Source organism: Eulemur rufifrons, chromosome 3 (genome assembly GCF_041146395.1).
Source record: "Eulemur rufifrons isolate Redbay chromosome 3, OSU_ERuf_1, whole genome shotgun sequence".
Lineage (NCBI taxonomy): Eukaryota > Metazoa > Chordata > Mammalia > Primates > Lemuridae > Eulemur > Eulemur rufifrons.
In genome coordinates, this window is record NC_090985.1 from 80,208,829 (window position 1) to 80,215,831 (window position 7,003).

General features: G+C 36.1%; 1 pseudogene across 1 annotated transcript; it reads right to left on the minus strand.

The window, feature by feature from the left end:
- Nucleotides 1–5,549: 5,549 nt before the first annotated feature.
- LOC138381805 (cyclin-dependent kinases regulatory subunit 2 pseudogene) lies at nt 5,550–6,127 on the minus strand (annotated as a pseudogene). The gene has a single exon (XR_011233175.1). The product of XR_011233175.1 is annotated as a cyclin-dependent kinases regulatory subunit 2 pseudogene (transcript).
- Between the last annotated feature and the right edge of the window lie 876 nt (nt 6,128–7,003).

Genomic DNA, 7,003 nt, shown 5'->3' on the forward strand with positions numbered 1-7,003 from the left:
TGTTGCTAAAAATAATGACACTACACTGAAAGGAAAGAATGACGGCTTAAAGAAAGAGAAAAAAAAAAGAGAGAATAAAAATAGAAAAATAATTTGACCTCAAAGGTAGAAATATCATGTGGAGAATAATTTGAAGGTACCAAGTATAGACTCTCTAATGCTAATGGAATGCATTACATTCCCATGCATACTTGTAATGAGGCAATATTTTGAAAAAACATTAACATCCAGTTCTCTTTTTCCTTTGAGATATACTTTACCCTAGCAAGCCACGGGTGTTTGTCCATCTACCTGATAAAGGTGAGTAGAGATGGAGGAGAGTTTTAGAGTTTGTTACAGAAGGAATGAAGTTATATTCAGGTTTTGAGATGCAAAATAGAATTCTCCCACAAGACTACAGCCTAGAAAGAGGATTTTCCATGGCTCCCTTTCCTCCCTTTCTTAATTTAGCATATCAGTAGGGAATCCAGAAGGACACAACTCACTGGAGTTGTCCCACATAGTGAAGATGCATCTTTTGTCTATGACAGCTGGACTAGTTCCAAGGTAGTTACGAGAAAATGACAGAAAATAAGACAAAGAAAATCTCACCTGCACTCCTGGCATTAGCAATAGCAAGAAAGACAAGGGAAGGAAGAAAGATAGTATTTTCCCTGCTTTATCCTGAGGTTTTGATGCAGAGAGAATGTGCTAGATAAAGTGAGGGACGTAGGGAGAGGGGAGTAGGAATCCTGTCCTACCTTCTTATTTGGGTTTCTAAGAAGGGGTCATATTTCAGGTTTTTTCTAGGACATGTCAATGGGTGGAGACTTTGATCATTTCATCCTGGAAAGTGAACTCTTCCCAGGACTGTCTTAATGATCAGATCAGAGTAAGGTTTAGGTTGGACTGCTAGCAAGCAGGTGGTATCAGAGAGAGAAAGCCCAATCGGTTAGAGACTTAAAAAAAAAAAAGATATGACATTAATTTTCTGCATATTTAAATATTGATTGAGTTACATTTACTCAATATACTTTTTTAAATTTTTTTTTTTGAGAAAGAGTCTCACTCTATTGCCCCGGCTGGAATGCCGTGGCGTCAGCCTAGCTCACAGAAACCTCAAACTCCTGGGCTCAAGCGATCCTTCTGCCTCAGCCTCCCGAGTAGCTGGGACTACAGGCATGTGCCACCATGTCCAGCTGACTTTTTCTATATATATTTTTTAGTTGTCCATTTAATTTCTTTCTATTTTTAGTAGAGACGGGGTCTGGCTCTTGCTCAGGCTGGTCTCGAACGCCTGAGCTCAAACGATCCACCTGCCTCGGCCTCCCAGAGTGCTAGGATTACAGGCATGAGCCACTGCGTCCCGCTTTCAATCTACTTTTTTATATCCAGTTTAAGATATGAAGTTGAGGAACTGACATTCATATCTAGCATATTACCATCATGAAGTTACTACTACTATGTTCTACTTCCAACACTCTGAAATGAAACAGGACTTCTAAAAGATAAACGCTCTCTGGTGGAAGAATTTTCTTTTAGTACAATATGCTTAAGCAACAAGCAAGTAATAATAACAAAATATCTTTAGTTGCTTTAAATTTAAATTTATTCTATTTTGATTGCATTAATTATTTTCCTGTAGTCACGAAGAATTGAGGACAAAGTGTAATACTATATTCTATGGTGTTATTTTTTTTCCAGATTGCGGGTTTTTCTACTTCAGGAAACAATGTATTGAAATTTTCTGTTAGTATTTGTAATGTGCTTTACCACATGAGTTCCTGGGTAAAGTCTAAAATTTTTTCTGTAGAAAACAGTGAAGTTGAAAAGCGTTTTAGACATATGGAATGTTCCACGACCAATACCTGAGTAAATTTATTTCAATTTACCAGGAGAAGGGGAGAACAGAAAGCCTGTGAGATAAAGTGTAGATTGTAAATAGACAGAAAGCGTGCATATTAACCTCCCAATTTCTTAACCAATACTTATATTAGATAAAGTGCTGATTTTGTAAATGTATGAAAATAAAGACTGATGATTTGTAATTGGAAGAATTCTAGAAATGAATGAAGGCTGTTCATACAATCTGTTTTATAGCATTGTTTTTCACATAGTAGGTACTTAAGAAATGTTTGCGGAATGAATCAATTATGCTTGCGAACACCTGGAATCAGTTAAGCTAATACAGTTACCTGGAATACAGAGCGCATTTTTCCAGGGCTGAAGATTTGTCTGCAGCACATTTGAATAATACAGCCATTTCATTTCCTCCATTTCATTTCCCTTCACCTCCAATCTTGGCTTTCCCGTAAATGCCTTCAACTGTGCTGACAATTTCACCACTGACGACTCTGCCAGTGTAGAGGCCTGAGCAGTAGTTCAGGCTCAGACCAATTGCTCCTGGGCATTTCCCTTAAGTAGCAGCTCGAACATTCAGTTCTAGAATCGGGATTTAAAAATACCTGCCAACAATACACTGACAGTACAATGGGCCTTTAGATTTTTCTTTCTTTTTCATAGAAATGATTTTTTTTAATGCACTAGTGATATTTTTTAAAGAGCTTGTACTCTTTTCAAAATGTTTCCTAAATGAAATTATTTTATGTAATACAACTTAGGAAAAAAACCAATGGCAGGATGGTTATAATCCTGAATTTCATGTTATTTTACTTTTGTTCTCATTGTTACTCGGGAAACAAAGCTCCTATAATAATACAGTTTTCATGTGGATGTTATTGTGCTGCAATTTTAATTAGGGTGTCTGTGTATATTAATGAAACTGTGTTTTTCCTCAGCTCCTCCATTTATTAATTGAAGATAGTTTACAATTTGGGGTCAAAAATGCCTAATTTTGAACCTCTGTGTTCTTCTATAAAAGCTGTGGCCTTGGACAAGTCACTGGACCTCTCCAACTCAATTCCCTTTTCCCTCCACCATTACCAGTAGGAGGAAAAAAGTATCTGCAGACACAATTACAGTGTCTGAAAATAACTGTGGGCATGTCACACTTAGCTAAGTCTGTAGACTTACAACGGCCTGGATAGTAATACTCTGACGTGCAGTTTTTGCATCTTTGAAAGTAGCATTGTTTTGTTCTTTTGGAAACCGAGGGAGACTAAAGCCATTGTCTGTGGATGTATCAACTGGCAGCCCTTTGGTGATGATTTCCTCCTATTGTGTGTTGTAGGAGTTTTTTGTTGTTTCCTCAGAAAAGACAGGAGGAATTAATGAATCTGTTTCTTTTTCTTTTTAAAACGTTTAGCAAAGTGTCAACTCAGAGACAGGCAGGAGGTAGTATTAGCCAAAGCCAACACATACCATATAGGAAGGGAAAAACATGAGTTTTACAGACTGAGAGGCAGATTCAAATCCTGGTTCTACCTCTAACTAGCTGACTGTCAGTACATTACTTAACCTTTCAGAACTACCTGGCTTTTCATGTGTGAAAAATAGTAATACCACCCTTACAGATTTTTGTGAATAAAAATTTAAAAGTTTATCAATTGTTTAATACAAGGTAAGCTCTCTCCTCTTAATACTTAATATTAGAACCAGAAGTCTTAGAGTTAGTACACGCAACTCTCTCATTTTCCAATGGGAAACTGAAATCTGGCAAAGCTAGATGACTAGCCCAAAATCATATAATTACTTAGCGATTAAGACTGTTCTGTAATCCACTTTTCTTAAAAAGATCTAATGCTCTTTTTACTCTAGAACAATGCCACCTTTATTAATTGAGTACTACCAAGATCATATTTCTGACCTAGAGAAAGATTACATTTCTCATTTAGATAAGAGCAAATTTTGATAATCTTATTTTTATGTTTGAGATTTATATTAGAATCTTTTTCATCTAGAGCAAAATTCTGCTCAAAAGCAAATGCATTAGCAAAGCATAATTTATTTAAGGACCATATAACTAAGTTCAAAACAACTTGATTTCCCTGGTGTATACTCTGAGCTTCACTCTAGCAATCAACGATAGTATATTTAAATGTGATTTAATAGTACTTAGTTGACATATTATTTAATTTATTACATCATGTGTCTGCACAATTTCATCATTGTAGTGCAAAAGCAAGCCTTCTGAATAAATGCCATGGTTTCAGCTGTTCCTTTAGTATTAGAATATAGGATTTCCCACTATTTATACTATTTCATTTGATACATGATAATTTTGAAATAAAATATCATTTCTTACTTTTCTGTGTGTAGATATATTTATATCATGTCCAATATAATAAAGATGAAATAGTGCTTCATACAAAAGTCTCTTCATGTTCAGAAGAAATGGTTTTGTAGAATGAAGGTCTAAACTGAAGCCATAGCACTATGCATGTGATGGCCTAATGGCTTTCTTAAAAATATTTCTGACAGAGTCAATTTTGTTAAAAATCAACCTTGCAAAACCAACTACACTTCTGAAAAAATAGCAGTGGCTGTAAGGTATAGACCTTCTCTTGAAGGAGGCTCCTTGGCATAATGTCTGTGTCTGGTGGTAAAATATTAAAAATGGAATCCCAACAGTCGCTAGTGTATTTGGTACATCAATATCTTCTTACACTAATTGGCCATTATAACTTCAAGTAAATCACTTAACTTCTCTGAACCTCTGATTCTCTTTCTCTATAATCATAAACAGTAATCTCCACCCAAGAATAATGAGATATTTAAGTTTTTGCCATCCTTGAATGAAAGCTCTAAGCTCTATCAAGTTCATCTTTTTCCTGGGACTTGCTCCATCAGTGACACATTTTCCCAGTGACTTCCAAGTGTCTCTTCCACCACATCCCCTCTCCTTAATTCATTAAATCCTCACCCTGGTCTTACCATCATTCTTCCTCTAGCCCCTGCTCTCTCTCTTCCCTTTCATAGCTAGTTTTCTTAAGTTCTCTCACCTCTGCATATATGAAAGAAGAGAACATTAGAAAAACTGCAGCTTGTTTGTGCGTGGAGTAAAAGGGCAGACAGATAAAGTGAAGTTTCTAGAATAATTGGAGATTTCCAGTGTCTGGTCCTTCAGGTAAGAAGCTTGGAAGTCATGATTTCTTCCTAACATCTAGTAAAGAGCTGAATGAATTGAAAAACCAACAAATCTTCTTAGATCCATCAAAGAAGTAAGGTCATAGGCAAACCACTGTCCTTCAAACTGGAGAGACATACAGGCAAATACATAATTTACTGGAACAAAAACCATCCAGCAAAAATCTCAGAAGAAACCAGTGCCAGTGCAGGAAAAGGTGAGCTCTAATTGACTAATTGCTTTAGGCTCAGAGTGGACAAGTCTGAGAGTTAAAAATTCCCCCACCACATTACTAAAGGCCTACTTACAGCAGTTCATTTTACTCAATACCTATTTGGCTATCAAGAAAAAAATACAAGGCACACTAAAAGGCAAAAAAACACAGCATGAAGAAATAGAGCAAGCGTCAGAACCTGACTCAGCTATGGCAGGGATTTGGAATTAGTATGCTGAAAATTTAAAGCAACCATGATTAATATGCTAAGGACTTTAATAGAATAAAATAGACTAAATAAAAACAGAAAGATGGAAATTCTTTTTTTTGTAAATGCAACATACAAACTTTATTTAACAAAGGTAACGTAACAGGTAAAGTCAAACAGGCACTTATATTAAGAGAAAAACTGACTAGAAGAAATTTAATCTTAAACACCCTATAGTAACCTACTTGCAGTTGCATTTAACTGAGCTCTGTTGCTGTGAAGAATACAGCTCATGCACAGGTATGGATGAATGATTTGTACATTTTTCAAGTATTCACTGAATACTACCTTATATACACATATACATTAAATTTGAAAAAGATTTAATTGACGATCCCAGGTATACTTCATTTTTGTTGATCTTTTGGAAGAGGTCGTCTAAAGAGAAGAATATGCGGTTCTGGCTCATGAATCATGTAATGAACGCAGCCTAGACTTTGCTGGACACTGAGTCTCCTCCACTCTTCTTCAGACATCAGATGGGTTTTGGGTACTTGTTTGGAAAGTTCTCGGGGTAACATGACATGCTGGTACTCGTAGTGCTCGTCGAAGTACTTGTCCGAGTAGTAGATCTGTTTGTGGGCCATCCTGCCGGGGCGCCGCAGAGCAGGGGGACGAAAGCGCGAAAAGAGGGCGCAACGAACTGCGCGTCCGTGCTGACCAAGGAAACGACATGACTCAGAAAGATGGAAATTCTAAATTTTTTTTTAAATGTTAGAGATGAAAAATACTGCAAAATGAGGTGATCGTCTTCATGCATACTAGTTACATAGACATGGAAAGAGACAAACAGAGCAGATTTTTATTTAGCTTCAGAAAGACATTTTAAAATAAACAATTTCAAGCCTACCAATAATCTTTTAAGTAAACTGAGAATCATTTTGCCCTCCTATTTTTTATTTCACACCTGGGAGGTCTTAGTAATAGAAACTTTATTTGCTTTCCACTGAGTGTCAGGCTCTCTCTTGTTTTCTTTGGCAGTTCCTTAGGGGCATCATAGTGAAATTTACTCAGAGGGTCAAAGTTTAGGATTGCTTGGAGCAATTCCTGATATTAACACTGTATCATTAAAAAGAGCTATTGGGTATGAGGGTGGGGAAAGAGAGAGGACAGATGGTAACAGTGCCCTAACTCTTCACCCTGAAGAATTTGTGTGTGATTTGGTGTTGTAGCAAAGCAAAACTTGTGTCATTTATAGGGAAGGTATAGGTTAATCACAAAACCAACATGGATAAAATTTGGCATCTAAACTGGAACCATTTTAAGAGTACAAAATGTATCATCTTCTGTCTTTTAAAAGAAACTCTTTAAGATGTGAGAGACAGACCTGGGGTTAAATACTTACGATTTTTTTATTCTTATATCTTCTTTCTGATATTATGAGTCCTTGATAAGTGATATTTCTTTGTATTTTCTAGGATTTGGGGAATTTTATACTTTAAAAACTCTACCTTAATCTCAAATAAAAGCAAATAAAGAGAATAAATTTGAAATTGCTTTTTCTACAGCTAAACTT